Genomic DNA, 23,616 nt, shown 5'->3' on the forward strand with positions numbered 1-23,616 from the left:
AGCTATTTGGAATGAGGTTCGGTATGATTATAGCAGCAAACGTGCTTCCCCACAACGCACGACCTTTACAAGCTGCGTGCCCATTACATGTACTAACTTCCTAGTAAAAGTTGCACTGCTTTGAAACAAAGAGCTTAAGAAGAAAAGTATCCTGAAATCCGGACAATGCATTTCTATAAGTCACTGCGGCCATTCTCTTTCTCCACGTCAGTGTTGGCCCTGATGACTTCATATTTAATATTCTGTTTCTTGATGTCTTTCTTCTCTGATGGAGCTTTCGCGTGAGGACGCGTGACAGTAAGACCCGGTGTCGGTCGCAACCGCCGGCGGTGGCTGCAGGGGGCAACGGCCGGGGCTTGCGAGTCGTCAATGTTTGGTTCCGGCGTGGCGTCTGTTGTGTTGTCGTGCTGTCGAGGCGGCGATGCGTGTTTATTTCCTCCTTCGGCGCGGCGTTGCGCTTCGGAGTCAGCAGGTTGTTTACTAGGTACTTCCTCGTACGGTTCGCACTGTATGGGTTGTGCACTGGATGCGGGTATTTCAGCCGTGACCTCAGGCTCAGGGTCACATTTCCGTGGAAAGTCACTACCCGCTGCGTCACTATCTGTCCGTGGCGGTGTAAGTCCATGTGCGGAAGTGGGAGCCACATCGACCTTCATTCCATCTTCGTTGTCCACTTCCAACAGATCTTCAGGACTAGGCTTCGGCCTCCTGGCAACGGGTGTTTCACAGGAAGAGTCCTCATCTACATTTTTTTCAGTTTCCTCTAGAGGACGCTTTTTTGTGGGAATCTCGCTGTCACGGGACGGAAGTTCAGCAGTTAATGCAGGTTTTAAGGACGGAAAGTCATGAACAGGAAGTGCAACATTGTCAGAGATAGTAACAGGATCCACGACCGCCGCCGGCTCTGTTGTATTACTGGCTGGCAACAAATCGTTGAGTGTTAATTTCCGGCGTTGCGTAAGGTTATTTGTTAGCACAAATACACGGCGAGGGCAGTCCTGACGGAGGTGACCAGACTCGTTACATACATGACATGTAGGGGTTTGCCCTGAGTACATAACATGCGCCTTGTGCCCGTCAACAAAGATGTGGGAGGGAATGTTTGCTTTCACTTCCATCTCCACGGAGCGAATGCCGTTAAAGCACTGCAGCTTGAAACGTGAAGCCCACCTTTCGTTTACTATTTGCCTGACTACCCCATACTTTGAAAGGGCATCTTTAATTTTCGAATTGTCTACTTCTATGGGAATATTCAACACCCTAACATTTCTAATTACAGACTCGGAATTCCGGAGTTTGACAGTACTTTTAGTACCATCACGGTGGATAAATTCCGTTTCATAACCATATTTTGCCAGAAAGCGGTCTACACTCACGGAATCGTTAAACTTTACAAAAATGCAGTATTCATCAGAGTCAAGCTGCATCGTATGAACAGATTCAGAATGAAGGCCAATTACCTCGGTAATCCAGTCGTGTATTTCCAGTGCAGAGGGCTGTACTCGACGGGTGTACTTGTCGAAGGAGAAAATCACGGTGTTTTTTCGCACGGAGGTTGCCATGGTGTTCTGCAGCGAAGAAATCTCAGACAACGCCGAAATTCCAACGGCACTTCGTAGAAAGATGACACGAAAGAAAACCAAATGCACAATTGATAACGCTTAATTCACGTGCAAAACGTCAATAAACGAACACAAAACACGAAAACACTGGCGTAAACACTGACGTTCACGGAGCAACTAGAGGAGCGTGCGACCGCTGCGGCAGCTAAAGCCAGACTAACCCACTGAGCTAAGAAGGCGGCAGCTTAGCGTTTGCGAGCTATCCCCGAATTGTCACTTCATCATACTGAATCTTGCAGCCCTCGACCAGATATCGGATTTGGCACACAGCTGCTGCTGGGGGTGTCCACATTGCCGTTTTCCAAATCTCTTGACTGTTTCGCCCTTACGATCGACGACGAGCGTCGGGCCACCAGAAGTTTGCGGTCTGCACAATCCTGACCTAGTGCACAGCTTGTGGGATAGCGTGGCTCGACTGCGAAATGCACCTTTCGGCTCCTCTCTCTGGCTACAGTATGCTGTTGTCCACAGTGGCACTGGCGTTGCCCATGGGGCTTCATGTAAGGCGACTGCACGTCTCTCGGCCAACAGCGGCCCACTGCAGACCGACACTTAAGAGACACCAAATACAAATCGACATCGAGAGACAGGCCCTGTCATATGGCAGTCGCGACGTATACGCTGAAATTGAATGTAAAGAATACGTCTTTTGTAGTGGGCGTCGCTCTACTGCAGTCACACATGGCGAATAAATAGGAAAACAGTAGAACGTCTGTGTAGGGCCATGTTTTTACCTACAGTGTCACTTGGCTGAATGTGTATAAGGCTGTGTGGCATCACTCAAACACAGCCAAATTGTCACGCTAGCTGTGTATCTCTAACAAAGTTGACGTATGTCCTCACCTCGGTGCCGGTTAAAACGATTTCGCCCCCAGGTGGGCTCGAACCACCAACCTTTCGGTTAACAGCCGAACGCGCTAGCCGATTGCGCCACGGAGGCCTTGACTTTGGCTCCCTTGTGCTCTGTATATCAACGCAATTCGTATACCTTCTGCAGGAATCTCGCAGAATGGTAGCATCTGCTTGCGCCTCTTCACATGCACACTGTAGCGAGGCTCGTAAACGAATGACATCGCCAAGCATGACATTATACTGCAAAATGCATACAAACCACTGTTGTGCCTATGCATTCAGAAAACCTCTGAGGCCAGTAGAATACTTGTCATAGGTTGTAGAACATCCCTTTCATTCAGTGTACTGCCATGTGTTAGATGCTGCTCGAGATAGCTCCGCTCCTTGCAGGAAGGTTAAAAAAATGAATGCCTTCTGTGAGGTTCGAACTCACGACCCCTGGTTTACGAGACCAGTGCTCTACCACTTGTTTTTTTTTTTTTTTTCGCTCTAACCAACTTTTTTTTTTTTTTTTTTTTTATCGAACTCACGACCTCTGGTTTACTAGACCAGCGCTCTGCCACTTTTTTTTGTTTTTTTTGTTTTTTTTTTTGCGCTCTGCCACTTTTTTTTCTTTTACCGTTACACCATTTTTTTTAAACCGTTACACCATTTTTTATTTGTGTTTTTAACCATTACACCATTTTTTTCCACTTTTTTTTTTTTTTTTTTTTTTAAGAATGGTCAGGGCATGGTACACGCCGCACAAGCAGTGGGGTCTGTTCACGGCACTGCCAGTGCGTCGAGACCCAAACCCCTCCCACCCCTTTTTCACGTTCCCTGTTGGGTCATAACACTAAGTGTGCAGAAATCGTAACACAATAGTCCCATTCTCCGATGTAAGAAAAACTCTTCACTGAGTAGGAACGGAACACTGATAAAAAAAAAAAAAAAAAATTAAAATAATAGAAAGTTCCTGAAGCAAGGTAAAAGTAAATAATAATAAGGAACCAAGTGACTGGTATTTTTCTTGTGTTCGTCCTCGTGCAAGGTGTTGTAGTGGTTCCACATATTTAACCAACACCCATTTTTTCAAAAATGATCTTCAGCATGTTGCCATAGTGCTTCTTGTGGTTGCGATACGTGCTGATTTTTGCATATTCACACTTCATGTAAACGCGGAACTCGATCTCGTTGTCCGACCCAATTGTGTTGATGACATAACTAACATATTTTCCCAGTAACCAGCTAATGGCGTTGGTTTTTAATTTCGGAAAGTATGTCATGTCCGGTCTCAGGAGGAGCGATGGCGTTATATATTGCGTAGAGGATCTGGTGAGAAAGGCGATTTGTTGCCTGATCCAATTCCAGTTATGCACATTGCCACCACAGGTGAATCTGTGGCCGAGTGTATCCACCAGATTGCATTTTCCACAAAGGTGTGTCTGGTTTAAACCGATCCCATATAGTCTCTCGTTGGTGCTGATGACATTATTAACTGTTTTGTACCATGCGGAAATAGCGTCTGTAGATAGCCCGGCATAGTTGATGTTCCGCCATACAGCTGTCCAGTCACAATTTGGGAATTTCGTTTCAATTTTGTTTCTACCCTCATTGAACTTCCTTTCAAGTATGATGTCGCGCGCTGTGATACGTGTGTTGCTTCTGATTTCGTCACTAAGATAACTTGCTTCGAGGAAAAAGTTCCTCACATACTGCAGACGGGCATTAATCCTTCGCACATCAATCGGTGCTTGCAGGCTATGGGGTGTCACAGCCTCAAAGAGCTTTGCGGTTATACATTGTGGAAGTTCTCTGAGTATATGGAAAGTCCGTTTGAGGAACAGAGCAGACGCTTTATTGCGAATATCCACCAAACCGAGGCCCCCGTTTCTGACATCCAGTATAACCGTAGTCGCACCAACCCTGAATATGTCTCCTCGCCATAAATAATTGGTAACAGTGGACATGATCCCTTTCGCTACTAGTTTAGGGATCGGAAAGACCTGCGCAGTGAAATACGCTTTAGACAAAACGCATGAGTTGATGAATCTGACTTTTTGCACCAGGTCCATAGTTCGATGGATGGTCTCCATTACAGCACCATGAACTTTCCTCCTAGTTTCCGTCCAGTTAAAAGCAGCCATCCGCATCGGACATGCCATTAAGGTTATGCCCAAAGTTTTATGTTTGGTGTCTTGTTTAGCCCATGCCAGTCGAAGGTGATCGAGGCCCCGTAGATTCAATATTTGACTTTTGTTTTCATTTGCTGTCGCTCCCGACGCTAGACAATATCTTTGGATTTCTCTTTCCAGTGTAACAGCCTCCTCCTTATTCCTTATTACAACGCCCACGTCATCAGCATAGGCTCGTATGACAGTTTTCTCACCACTCAATGTTAGGCCTGTTAATCTTGCGTGGACAGTGCGGAGGAAGGGCTCTAAAGAGACGGAAAATAAAAACATTGATAAGGGACTGCCCTGTGGAACCCCTCGCCTTATCTGTATGGGTTTAGATGTTTGGCCATTGATTGCTATTTTCGCATTTATACCCGTTGCAATATTCCTTATCATGTTCACAATATGGGGGTGGAAAGCCATTCTTGACAGCGTCGCAAAGAGGTATCGATGACTAACACGGTCAAAAGCTTTGTTGAAATCGAGAAAGATTAACGCACATTTTATACTTGTCACGGAGGTAATTGCAATGACGTCTCTGTATGCAGATAGACTTTCGAATATCGTTCTGGTCGGAGAACAAGATTGGTAATGACTCAATATTTTGTTGGAATAGGCAGAGAGTCTTTTGTTGATAATACGCGAAATTATTTTGTAATCAGAATTTAGTAGCGAAAGAGGCCGAAAATTGTTTAAGTTGGTTTTGCCTTTACTCTTAGGAATCAGTATTAGTTTACTTTCCTTAAACTCTGCAGGGATCGGTTGTCCGTTCAGGACCTCATTTGCCATGGAAGTGATCTTGTCCCCAATGATAGACCAGTAGCGGGCATAAAACTCCACAGGGAGGCCATCAAATCCCGGAGATTTGTTGAGAGGTGAGTTACGCACTGCCTCATGCACTTCATCTTTAGTAATAGGTGACAGGATGTCAGCGTTGTCTGTGCCCGACAATTGTGGACCTAAAATATTGAGAAAGTCCTCGAGAGCTGCATCTTCCACTGTGGTAGGGGCATATAGGGTTTCATAGTACCTGTGGACTTCGTCCAGTATTTGTTTCTGGCATGTGAGCCTCGTACCAGTATGCGTCTGGACTTCATCAATGAAAGTTAGACGTCTGTTTTTAGCATGCCGCACCAAGTGATACAGAGAAGCTGTTTCATCTGCTACGACTGATGTGGCTTTCGATTTAATTTTGAGTCCCTCCATCTGTTGCCGTTTAATGCTTAATAACTTGGCTTTAATTTTTTTGATATCATGCAGACGAATTACGTCATCATGGGCTTGTTGATATAAGTCCCTTAAAACTTTATAATAAAACTCCATGGTATTCCTCAACTCCCTGTGCCTCGCTGCACTATACTGCATGACAACTTTCCGCAGCTTTGGTTTAGCCCTCCTCGTCCACCAGTCAATGACTGTTGGGTGCTTGTCTACTGTGCGGAGGCACATAGTCCACGCAAACCTTATTTCCTGTTCCAGTTCGTCGTCAGTTAAAACAGAAATATTTAAGTTCCATTGGCCTCTGAATCGACGAGTTGGCTGTACACTTAGATTAAAGCAAGTTAAAAGTGTACTGTGATCGCTAAAATACACAGGAATAGTCTCAACGTTTAATAAAGAATTTTGCAAATTTGGTGACACGTAAATTCTATCTAGTCTGCTGCGGGAGTGGCTGGTTATATACGTGAACCCGACTGACGTCGGATGCTGAAGTTCCCACACATCCTTAAGGTGTAGATCACTTACTAACTTTTTTAACTGTGGCGAGTAGTTGAAGTTGGGTTGTTGATCTTTCTGGTTTAAAACACAGTTAAAATCTCCACCTAGTATAAGAGAACACGGATTTTTCCTCAATAAATAGATCAGTTCATCTTGAAAAAACTTCACACGATCCAATTTGTGGGAAGTTCCTGAAGGGGCGTAAAGGTTAAGCACTGTTACATCGAAAATTTTTATGCCTATGGCCCTACCTGATTCTAGTCGTTCGATTTCAGTCACCGGAATGCCTTCCCTTATAAGAATGGCTGTACCGATATTGGCTTCCGTAGAAACATTAACAATTTCAAAAAAGCCTGGGATCCGAAATTCCGTTATCGCAACTTCTTGTAGCAAAGCGATATCTGTTCCGGACTGGTACAAGAATTCTTTTAGTGCTGCCAATTTCAAGGGTGACTGTATTTTATTAATGTTAATAGTAGTAATGCTATAAGCTTGCAGCACAGACATACCGGAAGAAGCTATTTGGAATGAGGTTCGGTATGATTATAGCAGCAAACGTGCTTCCCCACAACGCACGACCTTTACAAGCTGCGTGCCCATTACATGTACTAACTTCCTAGTAAAAGTTGCACTGCTTTGAAACAAAGAGCTTAAGAAGAAAAGCATCCTGAAATCCGGACAATGCATTTCTATAAGTCACTGCGGCCATTCTCTTTCTCCACGTCAGTGTTGGCCCTGATGACTTCATATTTAATATTCTGTTTCTTGATGTCTTTCTTCTCTGATGGAGCTTTCGCGTGAGGACGCGTGACAGTAAGACCCGGTGTCGGTCGCAACCGCCGGCGGTGGCTGCAGGGGGCAACGGCCGGGGCTTGCGAGTCGTCAATGTTTGGTTCCGGCGTGGCGTCTGTTGTGTTGTCGTGCTGTCGAGGCGGCGATGCGTGTTTATTTCCTCCTTCGGCGCGGCGTTGCGCTTCGGAGTCAGCAGGTTGTTTACTAGGTACTTCCTCGTACGGTTCGCACTGTATGGGTTGTGCACTGGATGCGGGTATTTCAGCCGTGACCTCAGGCTCAGGGTCACATTTCCGTGGAAAGTCACTACCCGCTGCGTCACTATCTGTCCGTGGCGGTGTAAGTCCATGTGCGGAAGTGGGAGCCACATCGACCTTCATTCCATCTTCGTTGTCCACTTCCAACAGATCTTCAGGACTAGGCTTCGGCCTCCTGGCAACGGGTGTTTCACAGGAAGAGTCCTCATCTACATTTTTTTCAGTTTCCTCTAGAGGACGCTTTTTTGTGGGAATCTCGCTGTCACGGGACGGAAGTTCAGCAGTTAATGCAGGTTTTAAGGACGGAAAGTCATGAACAGGAAGTGCAACATTGTCAGAGATAGTAACAGGATCCACGACCGCCGCCGGCTCTGTTGTATTACTGGCTGGCAACAAATCGTTGAGTGTTAATTTCCGGCGTTGCGTAAGGTTATTTGTTAGCACAAATACACGGCGAGGGCAGTCCTGACGGAGGTGACCAGACTCGTTACATACATGACATGTAGGGGTTTGCCCTGAGTACATAACATGCGCCTTGTGCCCGTCAACAAAGATGTGGGAGGGAATGTTTGCTTTCACTTCCATCTCCACGGAGCGAATGCCGTTAAAGCACTGCAGCTTGAAACGTGAAGCCCACCTTTCGTTTACTATTTGCCTGACTACCCCATACTTTGAAAGGGCATCTTTAATTTTCGAATTGTCTACTTCTATGGGAATATTCAACACCCTAACATTTCTAATTACAGACTCGGAATTCCGGAGTTTGACAGTACTTTTAGTACCATCACGGTGGATAAATTCCGTTTCATAACCATATTTTGCCAGAAAGCGGTCTACACTCACGGAATCGTTAAACTTTACAAAAATGCAGTATTCATCAGAGTCAAGCTGCATCGTATGAACAGATTCAGAATGAAGGCCAATTACCTCGGTAATCCAGTCGTGTATTTCCAGTGCAGAGGGCTGTACTCGACGGGTGTACTTGTCGAAGGAGAAAATCACGGTGTTTTTTCGCACGGAGGTTGCCATGGTGTTCTGCAGCGAAGAAATCTCAGACAACGCCGAAATTCCAACGGCACTTCGTAGAAAGATGACACGAAAGAAAACCAAATGCACAATTGATAACGCTTAATTCACGTGCAAAACGTCAATAAACGAACACAAAACACGAAAACACTGGCGTAAACACTGACGTTCACGGAGCAACTAGAGGAGCGTGCGACCGCTGCGGCAGCTAAAGCCAGACTAACCCACTGAGCTAAGAAGGCGGCAGCTTAGCGTTTGCGAGCTATCCCCGAATTGTCACTTCATCATACTGAATCTTGCAGCCCTCGACCAGATATCGGATTTGGCACACAGCTGCTGCTGGGGGTGTCCACATTGCCGTTTTCCAAATCTCTTGACTGTTTCGCCCTTACGATCGACGACGAGCGTCGGGCCACCAGAAGTTTGCGGTCTGCACAATCCTGACCTAGTGCACAGCTTGTGGGATAGCGTGGCTCGACTGCGAAATGCACCTTTCGGCTCCTCTCTCTGGCTACAGTATGCTGTTGTCCACAGTGGCACTGGCGTTGCCCATGGGGCTTCATGTAAGGCGACTGCACGTCTCTCGGCCAACAGCGGCCCACTGCAGACCGACACTTAAGAGACACCAAATACAAATCGACATCGAGAGACAGGCCCTGTCATATGGCAGTCGCGACGTATACGCTGAAATTGAATGTAAAGAATACGTCTTTTGTAGTGGGCGTCGCTCTACTGCAGTCACACATGGCGAATAAATAGGAAAACAGTAGAACGTCTGTGTAGGGCCATGTTTTTACCTACAGTGTCACTTGGCTGAATGTGTATAAGGCTGTGTGGCATCACTCAAACACAGCCAAATTGTCACGCTAGCTGTGTATCTCTAACAAAGTTGACGTATGTCCTCACCTCGGTGCCGGTTAAAACGATTTCGCCCCCAGGTGGGCTCGAACCACCAACCTTTCGGTTAACAGCCGAACGCGCTAGCCGATTGCGCCACGGAGGCCTTGACTTTGGCTCCCTTGTGCTCTGTATATCAACGCAATTCGTATACCTTCTGCAGGAATCTCGCAGAATGGTAGCATCTGCTTGCGCCTCTTCACATGCACACTGTAGCGAGGCTCGTAAACGAATGACATCGCCAAGCATGACATTATACTGCAAAATGCATACAAACCACTGTTGTGCCTATGCATTCAGAAAACCTCTGAGGCCAGTAGAATACTTGTCATAGGTTGTAGAACATCCCTTTCATTCAGTGTACTGCCATGTGTTAGATGCTGCTCGAGATAGCTCCGCTCCTTGCAGGAAGGTTAAAAAAATGAATGCCTTCTGTGAGGTTCGAACTCACGACCCCTGGTTTACGAGACCAGTGCTCTACCACTGAGCTAAGAAGGCGGCAGCTTAGCGTTTGCGAGCTATCCCCGAATTGTCACTTCATCATACTGAATCTTGCAGCCCTCGACCAGATATCGGATTTGGCACACAGCTGCTGCTGGGGGTGTCCACATTGCCGTTTTCCAAATCTCTTGACTGTTTCGCCCTTACGATCGACGACGAGCGTCGGGCCACCAGAAGTTTGCGGTCTGCACAATCCTGACCTAGTGCACAGCTTGTGGGATAGCGTGGCTCGACTGCGAAATGCACCTTTCGGCTCCTCTCTCTGGCTACAGTATGCTGTTGTCCACAGTGGCACTGGCGTTGCCCATGGGGCTTCATGTAAGGCGACTGCACGTCTCTCGGCCAACAGCGGCCCACTGCAGACCGACACTTAAGAGACACCAAATACAAATCGACATCGAGAGACAGGCCCTGTCATATGGCAGTCGCGACGTATACGCTGAAATTGAATGTAAAGAATACGTCTTTTGTAGTGGGCGTCGCTCTACTGCAGTCACACATGGCGAATAAATAGGAAAACAGTAGAACGTCTGTGTAGGGCCATGTTTTTACCTACAGTGTCACTTGGCTGAATGTGTATAAGGCTGTGTGGCATCACTCAAACACAGCCAAATTGTCACGCTAGCTGTGTATCTCTAACAAAGTTGACGTATGTCCTCACCTCGGTGCCGGTTAAAACGATTTCGCCCCCGGGTGGGCTCGAACCACCAACCTTTCGGTTAACAGCCGAACGCGCTAGCCGATTGCGCCACGGAGGCCTTGACTTTGGCTCCCTTGTGCTCTGTATATCAACGCAATTCGTATACCTTCTGCAGGAATCTCGCAGAATGGTAGCATCTGCTTGCGCCTCTTCACATGGATAACGTGCATGCACACTGTAGCGAGGCTCGTAAACGAATGACATCGCCAAGCATGACATTATACTGCAAAATGCATACAAACCACTGTTGTGCCTATGCATTCAGAAAACCTCTGAGGCCAGTAGAATACTTGTCATAGGTTGTAGAACATCCCTTTCATTCAGTGTACTGCCATGTGTTAGATGCTGCTCGAGATAGCTCCGCTCCTTGCACGTCTCTCGGCCAACAGCGGCCCACTGCAGACCGACACTTAAGAGACACCAAATACAAATCGACATCGAGAGACAGGCCCTGTCATATGGCAGTCGCGACGTATACGCTGAAATTGAATGTAAAGAATACGTCTTTTGTAGTGGGCGTCGCTCTACTGCAGTCACACATGGCGAATAAATAGGAAAACAGTAGAACGTCTGTGTAGGGCCATGTTTTTACCTACAGTGTCACTTGGCTGAATGTGTATAAGGCTGTGTGGCATCACTCAAACACAGCCAAATTGTCACGCTAGCTGTGTATCTCTAACAAAGTTGACGTATGTCCTCACCTCGGTGCCGGTTAAAACGATTTCGCCCCCGGGTGGGCTCGAACCACCAACCTTTCGGTTAACAGCCGAACGCGCTAGCCGATTGCGCAACGGAGGCCTTGACTTTGGCTCCCTTGTGCTCTGTATATCAACGCAATTCGTATACCTTCTGCAGGAATCTCGCAGAATGGTAGCATCTGCTTGCGCCTCTTCACATGGATAACGTGCATGCACACTGTAGCGAGGCTCGTAAACGAATGACATCGCCAAGCATGACATTATACTGCAAAATGCATACAAACCACTGTTGTGCCTATGCATTCAGAAAACCTCTGAGGCCAGTAGAATACTTGTCATAGGTTGTAGAACATCCCTTTCATTCAGTGTACTGCCATGTGTTAGATGCTGCTCGAGATAGCTCCGCTCCTTGCAGGAAGGTTAAAAAAATGAATGCCTTCTGTGAGGTTCGAACTCACGACCCCTGGTTTACGAGACCAGTGCTCTACCACTGAGCTAAGAAGGCGGCAGCTTAGCGTTTGCGAGCTATCCCCGAATTGTCACTTCATCATACTGAATCTTGCAGCCCTCGACCAGATATCGGATTTGGCACACAGCTGCTGCTGGGGGTGTCCACATTGCCGTTTTCCAAATCTCTTGACTGTTTCGCCCTTACGATCGACGACGAGCGTCGGGCCACCAGAAGTTTGCGGTCTGCACAATCCTGACCTAGTGCACAGCTTGTGGGATAGCGTGGCTCGACTGCGAAATGCACCTTTCGGCTCCTCTCTCTGGCTACAGTATGCTGTTGTCCACAGTGGCACTGGCGTTGCCCATGGGGCTTCATGTAAGGCGACTGCACGTCTCTCGGCCAACAGCGGCCCACTGCAGACCGACACTTAAGAGACACCAAATACAAATCGACATCGAGAGACAGGCCCTGTCATATGGCAGTCGCGACGTATACGCTGAAATTGAATGTAAAGAATACGTCTTTTGTAGTGGGCGTCGCTCTACTGCAGTCACACATGGCGAATAAATAGGAAAACAGTAGAACGTCTGTGTAGGGCCATGTTTTTACCTACAGTGTCACTTGGCTGAATGTGTATAAGGCTGTGTGGCATCACTCAAACACAGCCAAATTGTCACGCTAGCTGTGTATCTCTAACAAAGTTGACGTATGTCCTCACCTCGGTGCCGGTTAAAACGATTTCGCCCCCGGGTGGGCTCGAACCACCAACCTTTCGGTTAACAGCCGAACGCGCTAGCCGATTGCGCCACGGAGGCCTTGACTTTGGCTCCCTTGTGCTCTGTATATCAACGCAATTCGTATACCTTCTGCAGGAATCTCGCAGAATGGTAGCATCTGCTTGCGCCTCTTCACATGGATAACGTGCATGCACACTGTAGCGAGGCTCGTAAACGAATGACATCGCCAAGCATGACATTATACTGCAAAATGCATACAAACCACTGTTGTGCCTATGCATTCAGAAAACCTCTGAGGCCAGTAGAATACTTGTCATAGGTTGTAGAACATCCCTTTCATTCAGTGTACTGCCATGTGTTAGATGCTGCTCGAGATAGCTCCGCTCCTTGCAGGAAGGTTAAAAAAATGAATGCCTTCTGTGAGGTTCGAACTCACGACCCCTGGTTTACGAGACCAGTGCTCTACCACTGAGCTAAGAAGGCGGCAGCTTAGCGTTTGCGAGCTATCCCCGAATTGTCACTTCATCATACTGAATCTTGCAGCCCTCGACCAGATATCGGATTTGGCACACAGCTGCTGCTGGGGGTGTCCACATTGCCGTTTTCCAAATCTCTTGACTGTTTCGCCCTTACGATCGACGACGAGCGTCGGGCCACCAGAAGTTTGCGGTCTGCACAATCCTGACCTAGTGCACAGCTTGTGGGATAGCGTGGCTCGACTGCGAAATGCACCTTTCGGCTCCTCTCTCTGGCTACAGTATGCTGTTGTCCACAGTGGCACTGGCGTTGCCCATGGGGCTTCATGTAAGGCGACTGCACGTCTCTCGGCCAACAGCGGCCCACTGCAGACCGACACTTAAGAGACACCAAATACAAATCGACATCGAGAGACAGGCCCTGTCATATGGCAGTCGCGACGTATACGCTGAAATTGAATGTAAAGAATACGTCTTTTGTAGTGGGCGTCGCTCTACTGCAGTCACACATGGCGAATAAATAGGAAAACAGTAGAACGTCTGTGTAGGGCCATGTTTTTACCTACAGTGTCACTTGGCTGAATGTGTATAAGGCTGTGTGGCATCACTCAAACACAGCCAAATTGTCACGCTAGCTGTGTATCTCTAACAAAGTTGACGTATGTCCTCACCTCGGTGCCGGTTAAAACGATTTCGCCCCCGGGTGGGCTCGAACCACCAACCTTTCGGTTAACAGCCGAACGCGCTAGCCGATTGCGCCACGGAGGCCTTGACTTTGGCTCCCTTGTGCTCTGTATATCAACGCAATTCGTATACCTTCTGCAGGAATCTCGCAGAATGGTAGCATCTGCTTGCGCCTCTTCACATGGATGACGTGCATGCACACTGTAGCGAGGCTCGTAAACGAATGACATCGCCAAGCATGACATTATACTGCAAAATGCATACAAACCACTGTTGTGCCTATGCATTCAGAAAACCTCTGAGGCCAGTAGAATACTTGTCATAGGTTGTAGAACATCCCTTTCATTCAGTGTACTGCCATGTGTTAGATGCTGCTCGAGATAGCTCCGCTCCTTGCAGGAAGGTTAAAAAAATGAATGCCTTCTGTGAGGTTCGAACTCACGACCCCTGGTTTACGAGACCAGTGCTCTACCACTGAGCTAAGAAGGCGGCAGCTTAGCGTTTGCGAGCTATCCCCGAATTGTCACTTCATCATACTGAATCTTGCAGCCCTCGACCAGATATCGGATTTGGCACACAGCTGCTGCTGGGGGTGTCCACATTGCCGTTTTCCAAATCTCTTGACTGTTTCGCCCTTACGATCGACGACGAGCGTCGGGCCACCAGAAGTTTGCGGTCTGCACAATCCTGACCTAGTGCACAGCTTGTGGGATAGCGTGGCTCGACTGCGAAATGCACCTTTCGGCTCCTCTCTCTGGCTACAGTATGCTGTTGTCCACAGTGGCACTGGCGTTGCCCATGGGGCTTCATGTAAGGCGACTGCACGTCTCTCGGCCAACAGCGGCCCACTGCAGACCGACACTTAAGAGACACCAAATACAAATCGACATCGAGAGACAGGCCCTGTCATATGGCAGTCGCGACGTATACGCTGAAATTGAATGTAAAGAATACGTCTTTTGTAGTGGGCGTCGCTCTACTGCAGTCACACATGGCGAATAAATAGGAAAACAGTAGAACGTCTGTGTAGGGCCATGTTTTTACCTACAGTGTCACTTGGCTGAATGTGTATAAGGCTGTGTGGCATCACTCAAACACAGCCAAATTGTCACGCTAGCTGTGTATCTCTAACAAAGTTGACGTATGTCCTCACCTCGGTGCCGGTTAAAACGATTTCGCCCCCGGGTGGGCTCGAACCACCAACCTTTCGGTTAACAGCCGAACGCGCTAGCCGATTGCGCCACGGAGGCCTTGACTTTGGCTCCCTTGTGCTCTGTATATCAACGCAATTCGTATACCTTCTGCAGGAATCTCGCAGAATGGTAGCATCTGCTTGCGCCTCTTCACATGGATGACGTGCATGCACACTGTAGCGAGGCTCGTAAACGAATGACATCGCCAAGCATGACATTATACTGCAAAATGCATACAAACCACTGTTGTGCCTATGCATTCAGAAAACCTCTGAGGCCAGTAGAATACTTGTCATAGGTTGTAGAACATCCCTTTCATTCAGTGTACTGCCATGTGTTAGATGCTGCTCGAGATAGCTCCGCTCCTTGCAGGAAGGTTAAAAAAATGAATGCCTTCTGTGAGGTTCGAACTCACGACCCCTGGTTTACGAGACCAGTGCTCTACCACTGAGCTAAGAAGGCGGCAGCTTAGCGTTTGCGAGCTATCCCCGAATTGTCACTTCATCATACTGAATCTTGCAGCCCTCGACCAGATATCGGATTTGGCACACAGCTGCTGCTGGGGGTGTCCACATTGCCGTTTTCCAAATCTCTTGACTGTTTCGCCCTTACGATCGACGACGAGCGTCGGGCCACCAGAAGTTTGCGGTCTGCACAATCCTGACCTAGTGCACAGCTTGTGGGATAGCGTGGCTCGACTGCGAAATGCACCTTTCGGCTCCTCTCTCTGGCTACAGTATGCTGTTGTCCACAGTGGCACTGGCGTTGCCCATGGGGCTTCATGTAAGGCGACTGCACGTCTCTCGGCCAACAGCGGCCCACTGCAGACCGACACTTAAGAGACACCAAATACAAATCGACATCGAGAGACAGGCCCTGTCATATGGCAGTCGCGACGTATACGCTGAAATTGAATGTAAAGAATACGTCTTTTGTAGTGGGCGTCGCTCTACTGCAGTCACACATGGCGAATAAATAGGAAAACAGTAGAACGTCTGTGTAGGGCCATGTTTTTACCTACAGTGTCACTTGGCTGAATGTGTATAAGGCTGTGTGGCATCACTCAAACACAGCCAAATTGTCACGCTAGCTGTGTATCTCTAACAAAGTTGACGTATGTCCTCACCTCGGTGCCGGTTAAAACGATTTCGCCCCCGGGTGGGCTCGAACCACCAACCTTTCGGTTAACAGCCGAACGCGCTAGCCGATTGCGCCACGGAGGCCTTGACTTTGGCTCCCTTGTGCTCTGTATATCAACGCAATTCGTATACCTTCTGCAGGAATCTCGCAGAATGGTAGCATCTGCTTGCGCCTCTTCACATGGATGACGTGCATGCACACTGTAGCGAGGCTCGTAAACGAATGACATCGCCAAGCATGACATTATACTGCAAAATGCATACAAACCACTGTTGTGCCTATGCATTCAGAAAACCTCTGAGGCCAGTAGAATACTTGTCATAGGTTGTAGAACATCCCTTTCATTCAGTGTACTGCCATGTGTTAGATGCTGCTCGAGATAGCTCCGCTCCTTGCAGGAAGGTTAAAAAAATGAATGCCTTCTGTGAGGTTCGAACTCACGACCCCTGGTTTACGAGACCAGTGCTCTACCACTGAGCTAAGAAGGCGGCAGCTTAGCGTTTGCGAGCTATCCCCGAATTGTCACTTCATCATACTGAATCTTGCAGCCCTCGACCAGATATCGGATTTGGCACACAGCTGCTGCTGGGGGTGTCCACATTGCCGTTTTCCAAATCTCTTGACTGTTTCGCCCTTACGATCGACGACGAGCGTCGGGCCACCAGAAGTTTGCGGTCTGCACAATCCTGACCTAGTGCACAGCTTGTGGGATAGCGTGGCTCGACTGCGAAATGCACCTTTCGGCTCCTCTCTCTGGCTACAGTATGCTGTTGTCCACAGTGGCACTGGCGTTGCCCATGGGGCTTCATGTAAGGCGACTGCACGTCTCTCGGCCAACAGCGGCCCACTGCAGACCGACACTTAAGAGACACCAAATACAAATCGACATCGAGAGACAGGCCCTGTCATATGGCAGTCGCGACGTATACGCTGAAATTGAATGTAAAGAATACGTCTTTTGTAGTGGGCGTCGCTCTACTGCAGTCACACATGGCGAATAAATAGGAAAACAGTAGAACGTCTGTGTAGGGCCATGTTTTTACCTACAGTGTCACTTGGCTGAATGTGTATAAGGCTGTGTGGCATCACTCAAACACAGCCAAATTGTCACGCTAGCTGTGTATCTCTAACAAAGTTGACGTATGTCCTCACCTCGGTGCCGGTTAAAACGATTTCGCCCCCGGGTGGGCTCGAACCACCAACCTTTCGGTTAACAGCCGAACGCGCTAGCCGATTGCGCCACGGAGGCCTTGACTTTGGCTCCCTTGTGCTCTGTATATCAACGCAATTCGTATACCTTCTGCAGGAATCTCGCAGAATGGTAGCATCTGCTTGCGCCTCTTCACATGGATGACGTGCATGCACACTGTAGCGAGGCTCGTAAACGAATGACATCGCCAAGCATGACATTATACTGCAAAATGCATACAAACCACTGTTGTGCCTATGCATTCAGAAAACCTCTGAGGCCAGTAGAATACTTGTCATAGGTTGTAGAACATCCCTTTCATTCAGTGTACTGCCATGTGTTAGATGCTGCTCGAGATAGCTCCGCTCCTTGCAGGAAGGTTAAAAAAATGAATGCCTTCTGTGAGGTTCGAACTCACGACCCCTGGTTTACGAGACCAGTGCTCTACCACTGAGCTAAGAAGGCGGCAGCTTAGCGTTTGCGAGCTATCCCCGAATTGTCACTTCATCATACTGAATCTTGCAGCCCTCGACCAGATATCGGATTTGGCACACAGCTGCTGCTGGGGGTGTCCACATTGCCGTTTTCCAAATCTCTTGACTGTTTCGCCCTTACGATCGACGACGAGCGTCGGGCCACCAGAAGTTTGCGGTCTGCACAATCCTGACCTAGTGCACAGCTTGTGGGATAGCGTGGCTCGACTGCGAAATGCACCTTTCGGCTCCTCTCTCTGGCTACAGTATGCTGTTGTCCACAGTGGCACTGGCGTTGCCCATGGGGCTTCATGTAAGGCGACTGCACGTCTCTCGGCCAACAGCGGCCCACTGCAGACCGACACTTAAGAGACACCAAATACAAATCGACATCGAGAGACAGGCCCTGTCATATGGCAGTCGCGACGTATACGCTGAAATTGAATGTAAAGAATACGTCTTTTGTAGTGGGCGTCGCTCTACTGCAGTCACACATGGCGAATAAATAGGAAAACAGTAGAACGTCTGTGTAGGGCCATGTTTTTACCTACAGTGTCACTTGGCTGAATGTGTATAAGGCTGTGTGGCATCACTCAAACACAGCCAAATTGTCACGCTAGCTGTGTATCTCTAACAAAGTTGACGTATGTCCTCACCTCGGTGCCGGTTAAAACGATTTCGCCCCCGGGTGGGCTCGAACCACCAACCTTTCGGTTAACAGCCGAACGCGCTAGCCGATTGCGCCACGGAGGCCTTGACTTTGGCTCCCTTGTGCTCTGTATATCAACGCAATTCGTATACCTTCTGCAGGAATCTCGCAGAATGGTAGCATCTGCTTGCGCCTCTTCACATGGATGACGTGCATGCACACTGTAGCGAGGCTCGTAAACGAATGACATCGCCAAGCATGACATTATACTGCAAAATGCATACAAACCACTGTTGTGCCTATGCATTCAGAAAACCTCTGAGGCCAGTAGAATACTTGTCATAGGTTGTAGAACATCCCTTTCATTCAGTGTACTGCCATGTGTTAGATGCTGCTCGAGATAGCTCCGCTCCTTGCAGGAAGGTTAAAAAAATGAATGCCTTCTGTGAGGTTCGAACTCACGACCCCTGGTTTACGAGACCAGTGCTCTACCACTGAGCTAAGAAGGCGGCAGCTTAGCGTTTGCGAGCTATCCCCGAATTGTCACTTCATCATACTGAATCTTGCAGCCCTCGACCAGATATCGGATTTGGCACACAGCTGCTGCTGGGGGTGTCCACATTGCCGTTTTCCAAATCTCTTGACTGTTTCGCCCTTACGATCGACGACGAGCGTCGGGCCACCAGAAGTTTGCGGTCTGCACAATCCTGACCTAGTGCACAGCTTGTGGGATAGCGTGGCTCGACTGCGAAATGCACCTTTCGGCTCCTCTCTCTGGCTACAGTATGCTGTTGTCCACAGTGGCACTGGCGTTGCCCATGGGGCTTCATGTAAGGCGACTGCACGTCTCTCGGCCAACAGCGGCCCACTGCAGACCGACACTTAAGAGACACCAAATACAAATCGACATCGAGAGACAGGCCCTGTCATATGGCAGTCGCGACGTATACGCTGAAATTGAATGTAAAGAATACGTCTTTTGTAGTGGGCGTCGCTCTACTGCAGTCACACATGGCGAATAAATAGGAAAACAGTAGAACGTCTGTGTAGGGCCATGTTTTTACCTACAGTGTCACTTGGCTGAATGTGTATAAGGCTGTGTGGCATCACTCAAACACAGCCAAATTGTCACGCTAGCTGTGTATCTCTAACAAAGTTGACGTATGTCCTCACCTCGGTGCCGGTTAAAACGATTTCGCCCCCGGGTGGGCTCGAACCACCAACCTTTCGGTTAACAGCCGAACGCGCTAGCCGATTGCGCCACGGAGGCCTTGACTTTGGCTCCCTTGTGCTCTGTATATCAACGCAATTCGTATACCTTCTGCAGGAATCTCGCAGAATGGTAGCATCTGCTTGCGCCTCTTCACATGGATGACGTGCATGCACACTGTAGCGAGGCTCGTAAACGAATGACATCGCCAAGCATGACATTATACTGCAAAATGCATACAAACCACTGTTGTGCCTATGCATTCAGAAAACCTCTGAGGCCAGTAGAATACTTGTCATAGGTTGTAGAACATCCCTTTCATTCAGTGTACTGCCATGTGTTAGATGCTGCTCGAGATAGCTCCGCTCCTTGCAGGAAGGTTAAAAAAATGAATGCCTTCTGTGAGGTTCGAACTCACGACCCCTGGTTTACGAGACCAGTGCTCTACCACTGAGCTAAGAAGGCGGCAGCTTAGCGTTTGCGAGCTATCCCCGAATTGTCACTTCATCATACTGAATCTTGCAGCCCTCGACCAGATATCGGATTTGGCACACAGCTGCTGCTGGGGGTGTCCACATTGCCGTTTTCCAAATCTCTTGACTGTTTCGCCCTTACGATCGACGACGAGCGTCGGGCCACCAGAAGTTTGCGGTCTGCACAATCCTGACCTAGTGCACAGCTTGTGGGATAGCGTGGCTCGACTGCGAAATGCACCTTTCGGCTCCTCTCTCTGGCTACAGTATGCTGTTGTCCACAGTGGCACTGGCGTTGCCCATGGGGCTTCATGTAAGGCGACTGCACGTCTCTCGGCCAACAGCGGCCCACTGCAGACCGACACTTAAGAGACACCAAATACAAATCGACATCGAGAGACAGGCCCTGTCATATGGCAGTCGCGACGTATACGCTGAAATTGAATGTAAAGAATACGTCTTTTGTAGTGGGCGTCGCTCTACTGCAGTCACACATGGCGAATAAATAGGAAAACAGTAGAACGTCTGTGTAGGGCCATGTTTTTACCTACAGTGTCACTTGGCTGAATGTGTATAAGGCTGTGTGGCATCACTCAAACACAGCCAAATTGTCACGCTAGCTGTGTATCTCTAACAAAGTTGACGTATGTCCTCACCTCGGTGCCGGTTAAAACGATTTCGCCCCCGGGTGGGCTCGAACCACCAACCTTTCGGTTAACAGCCGAACGCGCTAGCCGATTGCGCCACGGAGGCCTTGACTTTGGCTCCCTTGTGCTCTGTATATCAACGCAATTCGTATACCTTCTGCAGGAATCTCGCAGAATGGTAGCATCTGCTTGCGCCTCTTCACATGGATAACGTGCATGCACACTGTAGCGAGGCTCGTAAACGAATGACATCGCCAAGCATGACATTATACTGCAAAATGCATACAAACCACTGTTGTGCCTATGCATTCAGAAAACCTCTGAGGCCAGTAGAATACTTGTCATAGGTTGTAGAACATCCCTTTCATTCAGTGTACTGCCATGTGTTAGATGCTGCTCGAGATAGCTCCGCTCCTTGCAGGAAGGTTAAAAAAATGAATGCCTTCTGTGAGGTTCGAACTCACGACCCCTGGTTTACGAGACCAGTGCTCTACCACTGAGCTAAGAAGGCGGCAGCTTAGCGTTTGCGAGCTATCCCCGAATTGTCACTTCATCATACTGAATCTTGCAGCCCTCGACCAGATATCGGATTTGGCACACAGCTGCTGCTGGGGGTGTCCACATTGCCGTTTTCCAAATCTCTTGACTGTTTCGCCCTTACGATCGACGACGAGCGTCGGGCCACCAGAAGTTTGCGGTTTGCACAATCCTGACCTAGTGCACAGCTTGTGGGATAGCGTGGCTCGACTGCGAAATGCACCTTTCGGCTCCTCTCTCTGGCTACAGTATGCTGTTGTCCACAGTGGCACTGGCGTTGCCCATGGGGCTTCATGTAAGGCGACTGCACGTCTCTCGGCCAACAGCGGCCCACTGCAGACCGACACTTAAGAGACACCAAATACAAATCGACATCGAGAGACAGGCCCTGTCATATGGCAGTCGCGACGTATACGCTGAAATTGAATGTAAAGAATACGTCTTTTGTAGTGGGCGTCGCTCTACTGCAGTCACACATGGCGAATAAATAGGAAAACAGTAGAACGTCTGTGTAGGGCCATGTTTTTACCTACAGTGTCACTTGGCTGAATGTGTATAAGGCTGTGTGGCATCACTCAAACACAGCCAAATTGTCACGCTAGCTGTGTATCTCTAACAAAGTTGACGTATGTCCTCACCTCGGTGCCGGTTAAAACGATTTCGCCCCCGGGTGGGCTCGAACCACCAACCTTTCGGTTAACAGCCGAACGCGCTAGCCGATTGCGCAACGGAGGCCTTGACTTTGGCTCCCTTGTGCTCTGTATATCAACGCAATTCGTATACCTTCTGCAGGAATCTCGCAGAATGGTAGCATCTGCTTGCGCCTCTTCACATGGATAACGTGCATGCACACTGTAGCGAGGCTCGTAAACGAATGACATCGCCAAGCATGACATTATACTGCAAAATGCATACAAACCACTGTTGTGCCTATGCATTCAGAAAACCTCTGAGGCCAGTAGAATACTTGTCATAGGTTGTAGAACATCCCTTTCATTCAGTGTACTGCCATGTGTTAGATGCTGCTCGAGATAGCTCCGCTCCTTGCAGGAAGGTTAAAAAAATGAATGCCTTCTGTGAGGTTCGAACTCACAACCCCTGGTTTACGAGACCAGTGCTCTACCACTGAGCTAAGAAGGCGGCAGCTTAGCGTTTGCGAGCTATCCCCGAATTGTCACTTCATCATACTGAATCTTGCAGCCCTCGACCAGATATCGGATTTGGCACACAGCTGCTGCTGGGGGTGTCCACATTGCCGTTTTCCAAATCTCTTGACTGTTTCGCCCTTACGATCGACGACGAGCGTCGGGCCACCAGAAGTTTGCGGTCTGCACAATCCTGACCTAGTGCACAGCTTGTGGGATAGCGTGGCTCGACTGCGAAATGCACCTTTCGGCTCCTCTCTCTGGCTACAGTATGCTGTTGTCCACAGTGGCACTGGCGTTGCCCATGGGGCTTCATGTAAGGCGACTGCACGTCTCTCGGCCAACAGCGGCCCACTGCAGACCGACACTTAAGAGACACCAAATACAAATCGACATCGAGAGACAGGCCCTGTCATATGGCAGTCGCGACGTATACGCTGAAATTGAATGTAAAGAATACGTCTTTTGTAGTGGGCGTCGCTCTACTGCAGTCACACATGGCGAATAAATAGGAAAACAGTAGAACGTCTGTGTAGGGCCATGTTTTTACCTACAGTGTCACTTGGCTGAATGTGTATAAGGCTGTGTGGCATCACTCAAACACAGCCAAATTGTCACGCTAGCTGTGTATCTCTAACAAAGTTGACGTATGTCCTCACCTCGGTGCCGGTTAAAACGATTTCGCCCCCGGGTGGGCTCGAACCACCAACCTTTCGGTTAACAGCCGAACGCGCTAGCCGATTGCGCCACGGAGGCCTTGACTTTGGCTCCCTTGTGCTCTGTATATCAACGCAATTCGTATACCTTCTGCAGGAATCTCGCAGAATGGTAGCATCTGCTTGCGCCTCTTCACATGGATAACGTGCATGCACACTGTAGCGAGGCTCGTAAACGAATGACATCGCCAAGCATGACATTATACTGCAAAATGCATACAAACCACTGTTGTGCCTATGCATTCAGAAAACCTCTGAGGCCAGTAGAATATTTGTCATAGGTTGTAGAACATCCCTTTCATTCAGTGTACTGCCATGTGTTAGATGCTGCTCGAGATAGCTCCGCTCCTTGCAGGAAGGTTAAAAAAATGAATGCCTTCTGTGAGGTTCGAACTCACGACCCCTGGTTTACGAGACCAGTGCTCTACCACTGAGCTAAGAAGGCGGCAGCTTAGCGTTTGCGAGCTATCCCCGAATTGTCACTTCATCATACTGAATCTTGCAGCCCTCGACCAGATATCGGATTTGGCACACAGCTGCTGCTGGGGGTGTCCACATTGCCGTTTTCCAAATCTCTTGACTGTTTCGCCCTTACGATCGACGACGAGCGTCGGGCCACCAGAAGTTTGCGGTCTGCACAATCCTGACCTAGTGCACAGCTTGTGGGATAGCGTGG

At 48.7% G+C, this 23,616-nt stretch overlaps 26 non-coding genes across 26 annotated transcripts; all 26 read right to left on the reverse strand.

Moving 5' to 3' along the window:
• Nucleotides 1-2,488: 2,488 nt before the first annotated feature.
• Trnan-guu (transfer RNA asparagine (anticodon GUU)) lies at nt 2,489-2,562 on the reverse strand. The gene has a single exon. It is a non-coding gene; the product is annotated as a tRNA-Asn (tRNA).
• Nucleotides 2,563-9,353: 6,791 nt separating this feature from the next.
• Nucleotides 9,354-9,427, reverse strand: Trnan-guu (transfer RNA asparagine (anticodon GUU)). The gene has a single exon. It is a non-coding gene; the product is annotated as a tRNA-Asn (tRNA).
• Nucleotides 9,428-9,747: 320 nt separating this feature from the next.
• Nucleotides 9,748-9,819, reverse strand: Trnat-cgu (transfer RNA threonine (anticodon CGU)). Its single transcript has one exon. It is a non-coding gene; the product is annotated as a tRNA-Thr (tRNA).
• A 687-nt stretch (nt 9,820-10,506) lies between these two features.
• On the reverse strand, nt 10,507-10,580 carry Trnan-guu (transfer RNA asparagine (anticodon GUU)). Its single transcript has one exon. It is a non-coding gene; the product is annotated as a tRNA-Asn (tRNA).
• Nucleotides 10,581-11,246: 666 nt separating this feature from the next.
• On the reverse strand, nt 11,247-11,320 carry Trnan-guu (transfer RNA asparagine (anticodon GUU)). Its single transcript has one exon. It is a non-coding gene; the product is annotated as a tRNA-Asn (tRNA).
• Nucleotides 11,321-11,653: 333 nt separating this feature from the next.
• Nucleotides 11,654-11,725, reverse strand: Trnat-cgu (transfer RNA threonine (anticodon CGU)). Its single transcript has one exon. It is a non-coding gene; the product is annotated as a tRNA-Thr (tRNA).
• A 687-nt stretch (nt 11,726-12,412) lies between these two features.
• Nucleotides 12,413-12,486, reverse strand: Trnan-guu (transfer RNA asparagine (anticodon GUU)). Its single transcript has one exon. It is a non-coding gene; the product is annotated as a tRNA-Asn (tRNA).
• A 333-nt stretch (nt 12,487-12,819) lies between these two features.
• Trnat-cgu (transfer RNA threonine (anticodon CGU)) lies at nt 12,820-12,891 on the reverse strand. The gene has a single exon. It is a non-coding gene; the product is annotated as a tRNA-Thr (tRNA).
• A 687-nt stretch (nt 12,892-13,578) lies between these two features.
• On the reverse strand, nt 13,579-13,652 carry Trnan-guu (transfer RNA asparagine (anticodon GUU)). The gene has a single exon. It is a non-coding gene; the product is annotated as a tRNA-Asn (tRNA).
• Nucleotides 13,653-13,985: 333 nt separating this feature from the next.
• Nucleotides 13,986-14,057, reverse strand: Trnat-cgu (transfer RNA threonine (anticodon CGU)). Its single transcript has one exon. It is a non-coding gene; the product is annotated as a tRNA-Thr (tRNA).
• Nucleotides 14,058-14,744: 687 nt separating this feature from the next.
• Trnan-guu (transfer RNA asparagine (anticodon GUU)) lies at nt 14,745-14,818 on the reverse strand. Its single transcript has one exon. It is a non-coding gene; the product is annotated as a tRNA-Asn (tRNA).
• A 333-nt stretch (nt 14,819-15,151) lies between these two features.
• Nucleotides 15,152-15,223, reverse strand: Trnat-cgu (transfer RNA threonine (anticodon CGU)). The gene has a single exon. It is a non-coding gene; the product is annotated as a tRNA-Thr (tRNA).
• Nucleotides 15,224-15,910: 687 nt separating this feature from the next.
• On the reverse strand, nt 15,911-15,984 carry Trnan-guu (transfer RNA asparagine (anticodon GUU)). Its single transcript has one exon. It is a non-coding gene; the product is annotated as a tRNA-Asn (tRNA).
• Nucleotides 15,985-16,317: 333 nt separating this feature from the next.
• On the reverse strand, nt 16,318-16,389 carry Trnat-cgu (transfer RNA threonine (anticodon CGU)). The gene has a single exon. It is a non-coding gene; the product is annotated as a tRNA-Thr (tRNA).
• A 687-nt stretch (nt 16,390-17,076) lies between these two features.
• Trnan-guu (transfer RNA asparagine (anticodon GUU)) lies at nt 17,077-17,150 on the reverse strand. The gene has a single exon. It is a non-coding gene; the product is annotated as a tRNA-Asn (tRNA).
• Nucleotides 17,151-17,483: 333 nt separating this feature from the next.
• On the reverse strand, nt 17,484-17,555 carry Trnat-cgu (transfer RNA threonine (anticodon CGU)). Its single transcript has one exon. It is a non-coding gene; the product is annotated as a tRNA-Thr (tRNA).
• Nucleotides 17,556-18,242: 687 nt separating this feature from the next.
• On the reverse strand, nt 18,243-18,316 carry Trnan-guu (transfer RNA asparagine (anticodon GUU)). The gene has a single exon. It is a non-coding gene; the product is annotated as a tRNA-Asn (tRNA).
• A 333-nt stretch (nt 18,317-18,649) lies between these two features.
• Nucleotides 18,650-18,721, reverse strand: Trnat-cgu (transfer RNA threonine (anticodon CGU)). The gene has a single exon. It is a non-coding gene; the product is annotated as a tRNA-Thr (tRNA).
• A 687-nt stretch (nt 18,722-19,408) lies between these two features.
• Trnan-guu (transfer RNA asparagine (anticodon GUU)) lies at nt 19,409-19,482 on the reverse strand. The gene has a single exon. It is a non-coding gene; the product is annotated as a tRNA-Asn (tRNA).
• Nucleotides 19,483-19,815: 333 nt separating this feature from the next.
• Trnat-cgu (transfer RNA threonine (anticodon CGU)) lies at nt 19,816-19,887 on the reverse strand. The gene has a single exon. It is a non-coding gene; the product is annotated as a tRNA-Thr (tRNA).
• A 687-nt stretch (nt 19,888-20,574) lies between these two features.
• On the reverse strand, nt 20,575-20,648 carry Trnan-guu (transfer RNA asparagine (anticodon GUU)). The gene has a single exon. It is a non-coding gene; the product is annotated as a tRNA-Asn (tRNA).
• A 333-nt stretch (nt 20,649-20,981) lies between these two features.
• On the reverse strand, nt 20,982-21,053 carry Trnat-cgu (transfer RNA threonine (anticodon CGU)). The gene has a single exon. It is a non-coding gene; the product is annotated as a tRNA-Thr (tRNA).
• Nucleotides 21,054-21,740: 687 nt separating this feature from the next.
• Trnan-guu (transfer RNA asparagine (anticodon GUU)) lies at nt 21,741-21,814 on the reverse strand. Its single transcript has one exon. It is a non-coding gene; the product is annotated as a tRNA-Asn (tRNA).
• Nucleotides 21,815-22,147: 333 nt separating this feature from the next.
• Trnat-cgu (transfer RNA threonine (anticodon CGU)) lies at nt 22,148-22,219 on the reverse strand. The gene has a single exon. It is a non-coding gene; the product is annotated as a tRNA-Thr (tRNA).
• Nucleotides 22,220-22,906: 687 nt separating this feature from the next.
• Nucleotides 22,907-22,980, reverse strand: Trnan-guu (transfer RNA asparagine (anticodon GUU)). The gene has a single exon. It is a non-coding gene; the product is annotated as a tRNA-Asn (tRNA).
• Nucleotides 22,981-23,313: 333 nt separating this feature from the next.
• Trnat-cgu (transfer RNA threonine (anticodon CGU)) lies at nt 23,314-23,385 on the reverse strand. The gene has a single exon. It is a non-coding gene; the product is annotated as a tRNA-Thr (tRNA).
• Between the last annotated feature and the right edge of the window lie 231 nt (nt 23,386-23,616).

The sequence above is a fragment of the Schistocerca nitens genome, chromosome 6, assembly GCF_023898315.1.
Source record: "Schistocerca nitens isolate TAMUIC-IGC-003100 chromosome 6, iqSchNite1.1, whole genome shotgun sequence".
In the NCBI taxonomy this organism is placed as follows: Eukaryota; Metazoa; Arthropoda; class Insecta; order Orthoptera; family Acrididae; genus Schistocerca; species Schistocerca nitens.